The sequence below is a fragment of the Genypterus blacodes genome, unplaced genomic scaffold (genome assembly GCF_046128005.1).
Source record: "Genypterus blacodes isolate CSIRO-AG114 ecotype Tasmania unplaced genomic scaffold, CSIRO-AGI_Gbla_v1 ptg000122l_1, whole genome shotgun sequence".
Classification (NCBI taxonomy): Eukaryota; Metazoa; Chordata; class Actinopteri; order Ophidiiformes; family Ophidiidae; genus Genypterus; species Genypterus blacodes.
The window spans coordinates 170,902-187,766 of NW_027466925.1; the positions used below are offsets into that span (position 1 = coordinate 170,902).

At 44.6% G+C, this 16,865-nt stretch overlaps 8 non-coding genes across 8 annotated transcripts; all 8 read right to left on the minus strand.

Moving 5' to 3' along the window:
• Positions 1–11,753: 11,753 nt before the first annotated feature.
• Positions 11,754–11,835, minus strand: trnas-gcu (transfer RNA serine (anticodon GCU)). The gene has a single exon. It is a non-coding gene; the product is annotated as a tRNA-Ser (tRNA).
• A 258-nt stretch (positions 11,836–12,093) lies between these two features.
• On the minus strand, positions 12,094–12,175 carry trnas-gcu (transfer RNA serine (anticodon GCU)). Its single transcript has one exon. It is a non-coding gene; the product is annotated as a tRNA-Ser (tRNA).
• Positions 12,176–12,425: 250 nt separating this feature from the next.
• On the minus strand, positions 12,426–12,507 carry trnas-gcu (transfer RNA serine (anticodon GCU)). The gene has a single exon. It is a non-coding gene; the product is annotated as a tRNA-Ser (tRNA).
• Positions 12,508–13,081: 574 nt separating this feature from the next.
• Positions 13,082–13,163, minus strand: trnas-gcu (transfer RNA serine (anticodon GCU)). The gene has a single exon. It is a non-coding gene; the product is annotated as a tRNA-Ser (tRNA).
• A 259-nt stretch (positions 13,164–13,422) lies between these two features.
• trnas-gcu (transfer RNA serine (anticodon GCU)) lies at positions 13,423–13,504 on the minus strand. The gene has a single exon. It is a non-coding gene; the product is annotated as a tRNA-Ser (tRNA).
• Positions 13,505–14,432: 928 nt separating this feature from the next.
• trnas-gcu (transfer RNA serine (anticodon GCU)) lies at positions 14,433–14,514 on the minus strand. The gene has a single exon. It is a non-coding gene; the product is annotated as a tRNA-Ser (tRNA).
• A 913-nt stretch (positions 14,515–15,427) lies between these two features.
• Positions 15,428–15,509, minus strand: trnas-gcu (transfer RNA serine (anticodon GCU)). The gene has a single exon. It is a non-coding gene; the product is annotated as a tRNA-Ser (tRNA).
• A 586-nt stretch (positions 15,510–16,095) lies between these two features.
• trnas-gcu (transfer RNA serine (anticodon GCU)) lies at positions 16,096–16,177 on the minus strand. Its single transcript has one exon. It is a non-coding gene; the product is annotated as a tRNA-Ser (tRNA).
• Between the last annotated feature and the right edge of the window lie 688 nt (positions 16,178–16,865).

The following is a 16,865-nucleotide window of genomic DNA, read 5'->3' on the forward strand; positions in this document are numbered from 1 at the left end:
GAACTTGTATTCAGCTGCGGCGTGGGGGTGGAGAAAGCAGTAATGATGGCGAGTAAGTGTTTTCAGTCAAGTTAATCTGGCCTTCGTGCTCAAAACAACACATTTACTGTCTACTTTGCACTGCCACAAACAAACACGCTCTTCTCCTTTGTTTGCTTAACATCAACCACAGCCTCGTGGCACGGAGGAACACAAAAATCTGCAAGTATTGTCACCTACTTTGCATTTTGTGTCGACAAAAACAATAAGAAACTAAAGCCAGAAACTGCCAGAGAACAAAGCCGTCTGTCCCACACACTCCGCTCAGCATCTCCAGCCTTGCATCACACACATCTCCGCATCTCTCTGCCTCAAAAGGTACCCCCACCAATACACATGTCCTGATACCGATACTGAAAACAGACAACGACGAGCTCGCTCTTTGCTCTTTGTCGCATCCTACACACAGCATTTCCATCTGGAGATTTTCATAAGCAGGACAAGCAGCAAAGCACACAGCCACACAGTGTGTACTCACATATTTATCCTCATTTACTTGTGCCATCCGAGTATTTGTAGTTCATTCTAGACGTGTTTTGGTGCGTTTCCATAAAGTGGATATTCTGGGCTTTGGCATGTTCTGCTTGTTTCTTTCTTATGCATTAGTTTAAGGACGCCGCAGAGAGAATGAATTGCAGTGAGACGGCTCTGCATTTGGTACATTTTGAACCAAACACACACAAATACCATTATGACAAAGAGGAGAAATGGGTACAATCAATGGAGAAGCTGTGAGATGTTCTCATAAAAGCCAACTGGATGTCACCTGCCCAGCACAGACAAAATCAAGCATCAAGCTAAGATATTTGCTGCGAGCCCAGGATTGAACGCAAAACCCTACAAGTCAAAATGCCCCTTGAAACAGTAGGTCTCCAAAAACACTTAAATGCTGCTTTGAAGTTGAAATCTGTAAGCAATTGCAGAACCTTTCTCTCTGTAATAACACCCAAAACATGCACTTCTGTGTACGTTTCACTTTATATCATCCGACTCATCGGCCTTAGTTTCTGATGCCATCTAGTGGTGACATGGTGTTAACACAGGACAGTGAATGGTTGTCTATGGGCTGAAATGTGAAAAAGGGATCCACCTCAGAATCAACCATCATCTTTGGCCTCTTAAAAAGTCTCAAGATAGTTTGACACACACACAACAAAAACACAACTTCCTTTCAGTATGTTTGTGTGAAATCATTGGATTTGTGTTGCAAACATGGAGGGAAACAGTTTACTTTCAGCTTTTTGATATACTTGTTTTATACATTTTATCAGCCCCCCACCACACAGATTGTCATTCTGATGCTAAATCCAGCACCGCATTCAAAGTTACAGGTGACACGAGCTGTAGAAAGGTAAAAACAGGAGGTAAAAACGTCCATTGTATCTATTGTTCGCCTCTTTTCACCCGACCACAAACAACCAACTGTAAAATCTCCCATTTGCTGAAGAGTGACCATGACAGCGAGCCCCCTGCCCATGACGGCGTGCGTAGGATGACTAATGGAACAACATAATTGCAGTGGGCTATAAGTATCCACAGGGGGCAACGGCGGGCACAAGGGGCCTGCTGACTGATGACAGGTGTCCATTTTGATGCCTGCTGCAAAAACCGCCGTAGCGATGGCACTTAGGGGCAGTGACAAGGAAGTGAGTGTTACATGTGTGTGTGTGTGTGCGTGCCAACACTGTACAAAGACATTAGTATGAGTCAGATGCAACACTTGGGCTGTGGGAGAGAAAAGGGACTGTTAGCATAACTGTGAATATTCATAATTTTAGAAGCAGATCGGCTAACTGATGCAGTGATTCAGAAGGGGCATCTTCACAAATAGTTCTGTCAGACCAGCGGAGTGTGTGTGATGCATGTGTGTGTGTGTTAGAGAGAGAGAGAGAGAGAGAGAAATGGTCAATCCAGCACTTCCATGTCCAAATCTTAAAAACTGAATACTTGCACTTCTCCCTGAATGTGGATTTTCCGCTGCAGTGTGACAAACTTCAACAAAACCAACCCTGACTTAGCACTTTGAGAGAGTCCACAGAGTTTGCGCTTCGTTTTGACGGTGAGCGGCCCTGCAACCACAAGGGGGCCTCCTCATTAGATCTAGTCATTTGAACCTGCTGATGTTAAAAAGAAATAACAGACTTAAATGCAGAAATACAGTAGAGAGGTTGCGTCACAAAGTGTCTCAAAAGATCAACAAAAACAATACAAAAGTGCCAAAACCAAAAAGCGACGGGGAAGCAAACCCGTCCATTTTGTTTTGAGTGTTTTACTGTAACCCTTGTGATGTCTGACTGACTTCACACAGCGCCCCCTATAGTCAATACAAGCCTTTAAACAGTGGCTTTCACATGTTAAATAGTGGAATAAATGAATTCAATAAACTCAATTAAAGAGTAGAATAATGACCCACAAGCTGAATAACAAATGTAACACCAATGGAGCCGTCTTAAAATTCAGTTGTACATCTGCTCTACACAACAAGTGAATATCTTGACTGAAAATGATTGGAATTGTTCATTTGGTTCGTGCTTGGCCATCTTGTAGTGACTCTTGAGTTCTGGGCTTCTTATATAAAGCTGTGAAACTGGCCCAGTTGGGTGAAAAACTCCAGTTGAAAAAAACAAAACAACTTTATTTTCTCCCAAGATTCTGTCACTTGTTCCTGTCGCTAGTGAAAAAAAAAAAAGACACAGCAGTGGAAACCAGTGGAACAATCACACTCTGCTGGCAGTTTCACACCTGTTTCAGAAAAAAAGAATGATAATACATGTAAAAATGAAGCTGAACACCAGCCTAAATCCTTTGATAACGCTGACATTTTTCTCACAGCAATGAAAAATCAAAAGCTGCTTTCATCCCAAATCTGAATATTTGTGGGTGGACCGATACTTTTCCTGCACTAAACTTCACGTCCGGAGTTTTCTCATCCGTTCCGACCTCTCTTGTGACTTTACGTGAATCAGTGTGTGTGACTAATATTGTGATAATGGATCGGCATAAGAAGCTCTTCATACACAATGTTATTTTAGTAAAGCACTGTTAGGTAACATCAAAGGTTTTTGACAAGTGAGGGTGAATAATAACTCCAAAACTGAAGGAGATGATCATGTTTCAGATATTCAGGTCTGGATTCAGAACTCCTAACCGTTTCACCCCCAAACTCTGTGTGTGAGATGTTGTTGTTGTTTATTTCATGCTGTGTGTGTGTGTGTGTGTGTGTGTGTGTGTGTGTGTGTGTGTGTGTGTGTGTGTGTCGGTGTGAATCTTCCTGTTGCGTGACGGTGACAATGAGGGATCACTTTCATCTTTCCACTGTGTTACAGTGACCACAAGAGGACAAAAGCCTGCATTAATACTGCATCTCTGAAAGGGCGGGGGACAGAGAGAGAGAGAGAGAGAGAGAGAGAGAGAGAGAGAGAGAGAGAGAGAGAGAGAAAGAAAGAGAGAGAGATAGAGAGGAAGTCAAACCTCCTCCTCCTCTTCGAAATCTCTTGTTTTGATCAACCTCATTGGCTTCTTATACCCCAATTCCTCCTTTAACTTGTGATGAATGTTGGATCCTTGTTTCTTTGAATTCCACTCATTCTTGGATATCTGTACAAATCACAACAACCCTTTATTTGTTCATTTCAAGAGTGTTGTATAAATGTGTCAACAATAAGCTGGGAGGACATTTTGCAGGACGACAAATAATTGGTTCTTGTCTCATTCTTCTCATTCTTTTTCTTCAACGGTTGGAAAAAGGTAAATAAACCCAGAGAAAAATACTCTCCAATCGCACAAAAACAAGGGATTTCACTCTGAAATCCTCTTATCTGTTCAGTAACCATGGTAACATGCATTTATATAGAGCCAATGACTGCTTCCTTTTTTCTGTAAAAATCTATAAGAAGTTATTTAAAACTAAGACAGGTAGCTTTGGTTACATGAGTAGGAACTTAATCACAACACATCCTCAACATAGCCAGTTATTAGTTCCGTTCTAACCAGTTCTAAAAAGTGGTTCTCAACATGCTGGTGCCCCACCGGTGGCACTTGAAGCGCCCCCTGGTGGGGCATGAGGTGAGGAATCTAAATTTATTTATTTTTTTTTTTTTTTTTGTCTGGCAAATCCTTCACATACAGTTTCTGTATTGTTCTACGTTATTTAAGAATAAACTCTTTCTTGAATTCTCAGTCGGGGGCTGTGTTCCTTACACGTTTTGCTCAAAGGCACTTGGTACAAAGAGTTAGACAACCACTGAAATCGGACATTCACATTTGGTTCGTAGTAGACAAACTTGGATTGAGTGTGTGTGCACCTCTACCAGCACAGAGCACAGACTGCTCAGCTCTGTCCAACAGCTCTCAGCGTCACGCTCGGCCACTCTGCGATCACACCCCTCCTACACAACACAGGGTAGAATGCAGAATATCCCCCCCTACCCCCACTCGTCCCCCCCACACACACACATTTGGTCATGGCGTCCTACTCTCTCTCCAATCACATCCTGCCTTCATGTAGGTACATAATCACAGCGAGAACTGACGAGCGAGTCGGAGCCACGGGCCTAATCTGCATCAAACACTGAAGATTAACAGTGGAGTGAAGTCACAAAACCCCACTTAGAGTAATGTGCTTCTCTGAGTTAACGAGAAAGACAACAGCAAGGAAGTGGGAACATCGCATCCACTCCTACGCAGGCAGGATGGCACTTCAGTTTCAAAGTTATGTAACAATCCACTGGTGTGAGATTTTCGCTCACTTTGCCCTGGGAGAGGAGATCAGGACCACTCAGGGAATCAGGCTGATATATCATCATTCTGTGTGTCAACCACCAGCTCAGATTTGAGGAAGTTGGAGTGGCAAAACAAACTAAAATCCCCGCATCAGTTGTTTGCACCTCTCCACCAGAAATCATCTCACACACACACACACACAGGCTGGGCAAAGAAACCAGCCAGCTGTCACTTCACACAGGGAGAACAACTGCTCCTCAGACAGCTGCAAACACTTGGACTGACACAAGCACAAACCAGTGACTGTTACTTTAACAAACCAAACGCCTCCTCCTTCAGTCCCCGAGTGCCAATTTGGAACAATTTGCAAAATCCCTTCCAGTATTAACTCGAAAGAGCCAAAACTTCTCTTTTTCATTTCAATCAAACCACCAGATTTGGATTAAAGCGGAGCTATCGGGGTGCATTGTGGGATAGCCTGGCAACGCCGGCGCGCGCTAGGACGTATTAATTGATGAGTCACTTAATCAGAACTAAAAGGATTTGTATGGGGTGTCAACATGCGTGAATCACTCGGCATCATTGTTTACCAAGACGTCCCCTGCTGACCGGAAACTACGTTAAACAAACAAACACCAACGCGAGACTTTCAAAGGAGAGAAATGATACAAAATTCCAAATTCGGTGCGTAACACCTGTGCCAAGTCTGCGCATTCTTTCCTGCTTTTGGCTCCATCGCGTCAGTTTTTTGTTTTTTTTGGGAAGCAGCCGTGAAAGAGTGCAGGCTCTTACCTTGTGTGTGTGAAGGTGGGAACAGGTGCTGCGGCGTCTTAATGAGGCGTCCCGGGGAGTTTAATTCGGCTGTATGCAGACAAGAGGGAGAGTCTGAGTCCGAGCAGCATACTGTGAGCGCGGCGCGGCAAGGAAATGCGCACAAGAGTGGTGACAAGGCGGAGGAGCGCGTTTTTAATTCAGTCCGAGCATCTGAAGTGATACACAGTCACAATGTGTGTCTGTGTGTGTGTGTGTCTGCGTGTGTGAGTGTGTGTCCCCTCCCGCCTCCTTCGCTCTGAGACACACGCACACACACACACACACACACACACCAAACCGTCTCCACATTATGTCACTGAGGGGAAGAACTGCAGATTGTGTCACTTTTGTCAATTAGTTTGGAGAAGAATGCAAACACCTCATGTGATGACATTTGAAAAGTGTATTATGTGCTGCAGTTGTCGCGGTAAAACTTCAACCAGACCAAAATTCAAACCCAAAATTTGTCAATATTTTGGGTCACCATCAACTGCAAATAGAGTTTAATAGTTTTAATATGATCAACGTTCTATAGTGAGTTCAACAAGATCATATATATTAAAGCAACCATAGTTTGGACCCCAGGCACACCTAAACTCTGTATTTGTGTAGGCTTGTGTATCATCAATCTAGACCCAATGTTGTGCTGGTGTTGTTTTTGTTTATTTACATCATCATCATCATCATCATCATCATCATCATCATCACCATCATTTCAGGTTTGCGTCTTAAAAGGCACATTTTTATTAAGGCTCATTCATATCAGATATTACACGAGCCTGTGACCACGGAAAGGCTGTTAGACGCGTCACACCGCCGGAAACCGACTTTGACGCACGCACTGAGCGCTTTTGGGAAGCTATTTATGGACTACTGCAGTCCCTCACACACCCAAGTTGACAGAAATTCGACTGTCTATCCGTATGAGCTCACTGGGGGGCGCCAAAGACCGTATTTAGGAACCCTGGATAAACCCTTAAGGACAATAATGTGAACTGTATGAATAATTCTGGACCCTTCCATATTCTATGACATTCTAATTTTTCCACACTTTTGCATCATTTGTCTTCACGTGTTCGATCAGACTTTCTAACATGATAGATTTAGCTTTATTCCATATATACTTCTGAATACATTAAGTCTTGAAACGTGATATTGTGTCTGCTTACAAATATTTAATCATAATTGGTTTTCCAGATTACGCTGTTCCAGCTCCAGATGTTGCTTTGGCGTCTGGCACTCGATCATTCACTGGGCCTCTGCCATGCATCTTATTGTCACATCCCTCTGCACGATCTTTAATCTAATTAGTTTCTTATCCCCCTGGTAAGAGCCGTTTTCTCGCAATTTCATACCTTAATGATCTAACTGAGTGTGTTCTCTGTGGACTCGCTTCTCCACATGATTGACTGAGACTGAAAACAAACTGGAAAATGATGTTTGGAATGAAAATAATACAGGGGTTACAGCGATTAGACTGAATTATCTTTATGAAATTTCAGCTTCAGATTATGAAATGTTAGTATTATCTGTATTCATCACGGTATCCTCAGAGCTGTGCTTTCTGTTATTCAATATTTTAACCAATTTTTGCAGCTTCATTTTTCATTAAATTTGACCATCTAATAATGATCACAAATAACAAAAAGTGTTCTCAATATATTTTCACAAGGTCTCCTGGTTTCATGTGTCTTTAAAGAAAATATATTTAGAATAAAGAACTGACTGTGTTTAAAAATATATAAAAAAATATTTATTTATTTTATTTTAGAACTGAATTTCCTAAAGCAAGTAATATTTTGTTTCAGCTTCTGAATCAGCAAATTATTCAGCAAAAATACATGTTAAATAAAATATTATAGATTAGATTAGACAGTAACTCATACATTGATAATAAATATATTGAGAATTGTTCATTTTCTTTTGTTCACCAGTGCACTTTATGAAGTAATGTGTCTGTTTATCAGCACTGGTTACCTATTATACAGACTTACATACATTTTGACCAAAATGACACTCAACAAAATGACTTTGCCATGTTCTCACAACCTCCAGCGGCCGTGGCTTCCTGTTGTTTCAATTTCAATACTTGTACCTCATACTGCCTGTTTTACCTCAGGGTCTTTGAAAAAAGTTAAGCAACAATAATAATAATAATATTAATGTAACATTCTTTCATTCTCTCTATCTCTCTGTCCCTTCCCCCTAATTCTGTTAAAAAAAAACAAAGGATCCCCAAATATCCTATACCTATATGCGCACTGTCATGTCAAATGTTTGCTTAAAAAAAATACTTGAAAAAAAAAGAAAAGGAGACTAGGAATCATCTCCTGTGACTCTAGCATGAGTATTTGTAACATCCCATTGTCTCAGGCTGCTGGCTGTGTAGGGGAAAACAGTGCCTCAGATGTTATGTGGTTGGCAGTGTTTCATTTCTGGGTGTGTGCCATGTGAGGACAGTTTCCTCTCCCCAGCATTGCTCAGTGCCAAATCACTTTGGGCTTCTTCTTCCACTCACTCAGTGGAAAAACCACTAGTGTGGCTACACGGAAACCATCAGCGCAGAGCTAATGTTAATTAATTGGAGCGCACACGCTCGCATCAATTATCTCTCTTTCCCTTTTGCCCTTTGCTCCCTCTCTCCTCCTCACACATGCATAATACAGACACACAAACACACACCTCGCCCACAGCAGCTCAGACTGTGTACTGAAATGGACGTGATGTGATGTTGTGGTCTCAGTGCTGCACAAAGCGTCTCTGACTCACTGAGAGAAAAGTGAGCAGGCACACAGACACCGCTCATGTCATATACTGTCAGTGTGTGTCAGTGTACTCTGCGTGTATGTGCAGTCATATTACACTCATGTCAGCTTCTGTGTGTAGGATGATATCATGTGCTGTCAGTTGTGATAGAAACAGACGAGTTTGCTGCTGTTCAGACTCCACATCAGTAAGGCAACGATTTTAGAAATCGCAGAATCATCTTGATTTTGTCTCGACAAGGTTCCGGTTTGGTATTTGCAAATTCTCATGTGAGAATTGAAAATGCAAGTGCTCACTTTAATTTTGTGACCGTGGACCCAAATGAGGAGGATTTGATTGAAGTTTGTGTAGCGTATACAGTGGAAGTGCAGACAAATGAAGCAAGAGAGGAGCAAAGTCAAATTCTGGAGCGGTTGTGTTGTTTCTCTCACTATAAGATTTCCCCCCAATAAAATCTTGCTTCATCTTAATCTTTCTGCTTAAGCTCACATTTATGTCAGCCGTACTGAGCTGCCATTTTGAGTTTTATATGACTGGTTGTGGGCGGTTGTCAGATGCAGGAGGTCACATTTCAATCCTCGGCACAGGCAGAAGGAACATGCATGAATATGAAGTAGTCCAGGAGAAAAATGCACCCTGTCCTCTCTTTCCCACACACACGCAAACACACATGCGCGTGTGCAGAGACACACACTCCACCTCCACTCCACTCTCTTTTGTCTAGGTGTCACCAGAAGCTCTAACACTTATTGCATAATCACCCTCTTGCCGAGACATCAGGTTGTTCTAAAAAGAACCTTCTAGAGATTGAGAGAGAGACTGACAGAGAGATTAGATGGATGTGTGTGCAAGTACAGAAGAATATCTGTGTGTATGTGTGGGTGTGTCTGTGTGTGTATGTGTGTGTGTGTGTCTGTGTGTGTGTGTGTGTGTGTGTGTGTGTGTGTGTGTGTGTTTGTGTGTGTGTGTGTGTGTGTTTGTGTGTGTGTGTGTGGTGGGAGGGGGCGGGGGTTGAAGTGAGAAAAGTGCAAAGTGAAGGATATCACACCTGTGTCTGACTAATCCCACCTCCACCATCAGGAAATTAATGTGTTAAATGATGAGATGGATGATGGACAGATGAACCGAAGCATGAAAAAAACAAATTCCAGCATTCTTATATAATAACTCATTATGACCTGGAAAGCTTAATGTATGGTCTCAAAGCTTTCCACACTGGCTCTTTGCATTATTTTGTATACAGTTACTGCAAATTCCAAACCTAGGATGTCAAATTACAGCTCTGTGTGTTTGATCAAAGTCACATAACATGGAAATTGTGTGAAGAGTGTGTATATTTTACTCTAATCATGCCGAAATATTCATCTGTGAGAAACACTCCACAGCAGATAACAAGACACCACAGATCTCCCACTGTTCACCTGTGTGTATGTGTGAGGGTCTGTGTGAGTGTGTGTGTGTGTGCGTACGTGAAAGAGCTCTCTGTGTGTCCCAGTGCGAGGCTTTGTCTGCAAACCCCCCAGAGAAGAACAGGGTCAGATGGAGATTCAAGTTCATTGTCACCAAGGACACATCTGCAGCAGTCATCAGAAACACACACACACACACAGACCGTTAAACCGTGTGTGTGTTTTTTTAATCTGCATTCAAAAACGGAGTCTAAAGGGAGACAATGGAAGCACATGCATATATTTGGACTTGTAATGAGGGCACAACCCACCAATTATGAGGTGTGTGTGTGTGTGTGTGTATGGTGTGTGCGTGCGTGTGTGTGTGTATGTGTGTGTGTGTGTGTGTGTGCGTGCGTGTGCGTGCGCGCGCACGTGGACCACTGGTCCCAGCAGGGGATGGAGACGGAACCCAGTGGAGGGGAACTGTCCCCATTGAGAGCTGGTAATCCAATTCTGAAAGCTGTCTTTCAGGGGAGGAGAAGTGTGTGTGTGTTTGAATAGAGGAGGGGGGGTACATACAGTTCTTTAATGCAAATGCTAAGTGAGTGTGTGTGCGTCGGGGGAAGGTTAGATTACACATTGACATAAGCAACTACTGCTCCCCTCTGCCCTCCTCCTCCTCCTCCTCCTCCTTCTTGTAACCATTCATTTGTTTGTTAAATCCCTGACTCCCTCTCTCAGGAGGGGGGAGTCAGCCGTCCCCATCAACTCTCTTGTCCCTCCATTCGATAACCCAATAAGCGAGTGCTTTTATCCAGAGCTCAAGTTTCACATTTCTGTAATTTGGCAGCCTGGACAACAGAAAGAAAGAAAAAGAGTAAATCTGTGGTATAGGAAGTGTAAGGACAGAGGGTAAGTAGAGAGAGAGAGAGACAGAGAAAAGAGGAGGTAGATAGTGAGAGGGGTAAGGGACCCCCCCTCCCCCCCTTGAGGGCCGTGAGGTCTCGGCAGGTCCGCTGGAGGAAAAGAGCGACGACAGATCGGCTGTTGTGTCCTTTGTGCGTGCAGGAAATCAGAGATGGTCCTCCTATCAGACACTGAGTGACATCAACTGTGAGGGGAGAACACAAGCGTCTGTTTGAGCTGTTTGAGTGTGCAAATCATATGAATATTTATATAAACGAAAAATTAAAAAATAATCTGTATGTCTATATTTACAGTATTGTCAACATTGTTTTATGCATGTAACTTTGACTAACTATTAGCCCGGTGCCTTGAGTTTTGTTTTGAGCAATTAATGTAACAGTGGCTTTTTGATGTGTAATTGTTTGAATTCTAGCTAACTTTTGCTTGGGTCCACAACAAGAGCTGACAACACACAGACAAAATGAAAATTAATTGACAGTACAAAGTGTTAGCAGTCTATCGCCTTAACCAGTCGGCCACCTCGTCCTGTTAGATTAACGAGTGTTGAAGGACGTGCCGATGGACTGCCAACCACTGGGCTGGGATCCAGCTGGGATCCAGCGCCCCATACCCCTGAGGAAAATAGTGCATGGATGTACAGATGGTTTGATTGTTTGAGCCACAGAAAGAGAGAGAGAAGGTGGAAAGTTTGCCAACTGCAGAGAAATGACGGCATGCGAGAGGACTTTTCAGTCTTTCTGAAATGAGGCAACAATAAATAATATTGCACAACGAGGATGGGATTCATAACTGCGCGTGCGTAGCACAATGGATGAGCAGTCCATCACCTAACTGTACGCCTCATTATTGTAAATGGGCACGAGGACAGACAGGTCAGGAAATGGTGGTACAAACGCGTCCACCTCATCCATTTCCACCAGTGGTTCAAGGGCCTGGCCACGGACTGCCATCCTGACCAAGGTCACTAACGTAAATGTGATATGAATCCATTCTAGAGATGAGCAACAACAAACAATATTGCATGGAGGGTTGGACTACTCAGCCATACTGAAATCAGGCAAGCAGCCATTCTGAAATGAGGCAAGTACAGTTGCTCGACGAGGATGGGATTCGAACCCATGCGTGCAGAGCACAATGGATTAGCAGTCCATCGCCTTAACCACTCGGCCACCTCGTCCTGCACACCTCTTTCTTTTTCATGGGCCACGGGACGGACTGCCAACCGGTCCAGGGTCAACACAGCACAATGACTACTAGGATGGGATACAGCCCACCACAACCCTCAGGAAGATAGTGCATCAACGGCGGAATGGTTTGATGGTTGAAGTAACAGATAGAGAGAGAAGATGGAAAGATTGTCCACTGTCAGGAAATGGCGGACTAATAAATGACTTTTCAGCCTTCCTGAAATCATGTAACACAAAACATGGTTGCTCGACAAGGATGGGCTTCAAACCCACGCGTGCAGAGCACAATGGATTAGCAGTCCATCGCCTTAACCACTCCGCCACCTCGTCTTGCACACACCCTGTTTTTCACGGGCCGTGCGAACTGCGAACCAGTCCAAGGTCAACAACACAGACTTGATCACTAGGCTGGGATACAGCCCACCATAACCCTGAGGAAGATAGTGAATCAATGGCGGAATGGTTTGATGGTTGGAGACACATAGACAGAGAGATGATGGAAAGATTGCCAACTGTCAGAAAATGGCAGTAAATGACTTTTCAGCCTTCCTGAAATGATGCAACAGGAAATGAGGTTGCTCGACGAGGATGGGACTCGAACCCACGCGTGCAGAGCACAATGGATTAGCAGTCCATCGCCTTAACCACTCGGCCACCTCGTCTTGTACGCTCAATGTTTTTCATGGGCCGTGCAAACTGTGAACCAGTCCAAGGTCAACAACACACACTGACCACTAGGCTGGGATCCAGCCCACCATAACCCTGAGGAAGATAGTGCATCGATGGTGGAATGGTTTGATGGTTGGAGACACACAAAAACAGAGAGTAGATGGAAAGATTGCAACCTGCAGAGAAAATGGTGGCATGGGAGTTGACTTCTTACCTTTCCTGATATGAGGGATTCATAATAATGTTTGCTTGAGGAGGAAGGGATACCAGCCCAGGTGTGCAGAGGAGAATGGATTAGCTGTCAATCGCCTCAAACACTTGTCAGCCTCATCCTGTTCGACTCATGACTTTTCAAGGGTGTGGAGATGGACTGCAAATCTTTCCAAGGTCAACAATAACGACAGTGCACCATTACCCTTAGGAAGATAGATCAATGTCGGAATGGTTTGATGGTTGGAGACACAGATAGAGAGAGAAGATGGAAAGATTGTCCACTGTCAGGAAATGGCGGACTAATAAATGACTTTTCAGCCTTCCTGAAATCATGTAACACAAAACATGGTTGCTCGACAAGGATGGGATTCGAAACCACGTGTGCAGAGCACAATGGATTAGCAGTCCATCGCCTTAACCACTCGGCCACCTCGTCCTGTACACCTTATTGTTTTTCATGGGCCGCGCAACGGACTATCAACCTGTCCAAGGTCAACAACGCACACTGACCACTAGGCTGGGATCTAGCCCACCATAACCCTGAGGAAGACAGTGCATCGATGGTGGAATGGTTTGATGGTTGGAGACACAGATAGAGATAGAAGATGGAAAGATTGCACACTTTCTGGAAATGGCGGACTTATGAATGACTTTTCAGCCTTCCTGAAATCTTGAAAACACAAAATGTTGTTGCTCGACGAGGATGGGATTCGAACCCACGCGTGCAGAGCACAATGGATTAGCAGTCCATCGCCTTAACCACTCGGCCACCTCGTCTTGTACTGTCAATGATTTTCATGGGCCCTGCGAACTGCGAACCAGTCCAAGGTCAACAACGCACACTGACCACTAGGCTGGGATCCAGCCCACCATAACCCTGAGGAAGATAGTGCATCGATGGTGGAATGGTTTGATGGTTGGAGACACACAAAAACAGAGAGTAGATAGAAAGATTGCAACCTGCAGAGAAAATGGCGGCATGGGAGTTGACTTGTCACCATTCCTGATATGAGGCATTCATAATAATGTTTGCTCGAGGAGGAAGGGATACCAGCCCAGGTGTGCAGAACACAATGGATTACCTGTCAATGGCCTTAACCACTTGTCCGCCTCGTCCTGTTTGACTCATGACTGTTCAAGGGCATGGAGATGTACTGCAAATCTTTCCAAGTTCAACAATAACCACTAGGCTGGGATCCAGCCCAACATAACCCTGAGGAAGATAGTGCATCAATGGTGAAAGGTTTCATTGTTGGGGACACACAGATAGAGAGAGAAAAATGGAACGATTGCCAACTGTCAGGAAATGGCAGCCTTTAAATTACTTTTCAGCCTTCCTAAATTAGGGCAACTCTAAATTGTTTTGCTCGACGAGGATGGGATTCCCTAACCAGGTGTGCAGAGCACAATGGATTAGCAGTCCATCGCCTTAAGCACTCGGCCACCTCGTCCTTCACACCTTTTTCTTTTTTAATGGGCCACGCGACGGACTGCCAACCGGTCCAGGGTCAACAACGCACAATGACTACTAGGCCGGGATGCAGCCCACCACAACCCTCAGGAAGATAGTGCATCAACGGCGGAATGGTTTGATGGTTGAAGTCGCAGATAGAGAGAGAAGATGGAAAGATTGCCCACTGTCAGGAAATGGCAGTAAAAGGCTTTTCAGCCTTCCTGAAATGATGCAACAGGAAATGTGGTTGCTCGACGAGGATGGGATTCGAACCCACGCATGCAGAGCACAATGGATTAGCAGTCCATCGCCTTAACCACTCCGCCACCTCGTCTTGTACGCTCAATGATTTTCATGGGCCGTGCAAACTGTGAACCAGTCCAAGGTCAACAACACACACTGACCACTAGGCTGGGATCCAGCCCACCATAACCTGAGGAAGATAGTGCATCGATGGTGGAATGGTTTGATGGTTGGAGACACACAAAAACAGAGAGTAGATGGAAAGATTGCAACCTGCAGAGAAAATGGTGGCATGGGAGTTGACTTCTTACCTTTCCTGATATGAGGCATTCATTATAATGTTTGCTCGAGGAGGAAGGGATACCAGCCCAGGTGTGCAGAGGACAATGGATTATCTGTCAATCGCCTCAAACACTTGTCAGCCTCATCCTGTTCGACTCATGACTTTTCAAGGGTGTGGAGATGGACTGCAAATCCTTTCAAGGTCAACAATAACCACTGAGCTGGTATCCAGCACCCCATAATGCAGAGAAACAAAGGTCATGTACGAACAGATGTTGGAGACACACAGATATAGAGAGGATGGAAAGATTGCCAAGTGTCAGGAAACAGTGGCCCCATTAATGACTTTTCAGCCTTCCCAAAATGAGGCGTGTATCGTTGCTCAACGAGGATGGCATTCGAACCACGTGTGCAGAGCACAATGGATTAGCAGTGTATCGCCTTAACCACTCGGCCACATCGTCCTGTAGACCTCAGCAAATTACATGGGCCGCGTGACGGACGGCCAAGCTGTCCAAGGTCAATAACGCACAATGACAACTAGGCTGGGATGCAGCCCACCATTACCCTTAGGAAGATAGTGCATAAATGGCGGAATGGTTTGATGGTTGGAGACATAGATAGAGAGAGAAGATGGAAAGATTGCCCACTGTCAGGAAATGGCAGATTTATAAATGACTTTTCAGCCTTCCTGAAATGATGTAACACAAAATATGGTTGCTCGACGAGGATGGGATTTGAACCCATGCGTGCAGAGCACAATGGATTAGCAGTCCATCGCCTTAACCACTCGGCCACCTCGTCCTGTACAGTGCAGGCATTTTCATGAGCCGCGTGACAGACTGTCAACCTGTCCAAGGTCAACAACGCACAATGACCACTAGGCAGTCCACCATAACCCTGAGGAGGATTGTGCATCAATGGTGTTATGGTTTGATGTTTGGAAACACAGATAGAGGGGGGAGATGGAAAGATTGCAACCTGCAGAGTAAATGGCGGCATGGGAGTTGACTTCTCACCATTCCTGATATGAGGCATTCATAATAATGTTTGCTCGAGGAGGAAGGGATACCAGCCCAGGTGTGCAGAGCACAATGGATTAGCTGTCAATGGCCTTAACCACTTGTCCGCCTCGTCCTGTTTGACTGATGACTGTTCAAGGGCATGGAGATGTACTGCAAATCTTTCCAAGGTCAACAATAACCACTAGACTGGGATCCAGCCCAACATTACCCTGAGGAAGATAGTGCATGAACGGTGGAATGGTTTCATTGTTGGCGTCACACAGATAGAGAGAGAAAATGAAACGATTGCCAACTGTCAGGAAACGGGGGCCTTATAAATGACTTTTCAGCCTCCCTAAATTAGGGCAACTCTAAATGTTTTTGCTCAATGAGGATGGGATTCGAACCCATGCGCGGAAAGCACACTGGACTAGCAGTCCATCGCCTTAACCACTCGGCCACCTCGTCCTGTTCGCCGCATCCCTTTCATGGGCCGCGTCACAGACGTCCAAGCTGTCCAAGGTCAACAACGCAGACTGACCACTAGGCTGGGATCCAGCCCACCATAACCCTGAGGCAGATTGTGCATCAATGGTGGAATGGTTTGATGGTTGGAGACACACAAAAAGAGAAAGCAGATGGAAAGATTGCATCCGGCAGAGAAAATGGCGGCATGGGAGTTGACTTCTCACCCTTTGTGAAATGCGACAATATTAAGTATAGGTGCTAGACGTGGATGAGATTCAAACCACTCGGTCACCTGGTCCAGTTAAACTCTGCACTGTTCAAGGGTGTGGCGATTGACTGCCAACCTGTCCAAGGTCAAGAACGTATAATGTCATTTGACTACTTGCCATTCTTCGGATGAGGCAAAAGTAAACAATGTTGCAAGATGAGGATGGGATTTAAACCTACGTGTGGAGAGAACGATGGATTAGCAGTCCATCATCTTAACCACCTGGCCACCTCTTCCCGTTTGACTCATGACTGTTCAAGGGCATGGTGACGGATTGCCAACCTGTCCAAGATCACAATGACCGCATAACCCTGAGGAAGATAGTGCTTGAATGGTGGAATAGTTTGATAGCTGGACACACACAAATAGAGAGGGAGAGAGTAGATGGAAAGTTTTCAAACTGCAGAGAAAAGTGCGGCA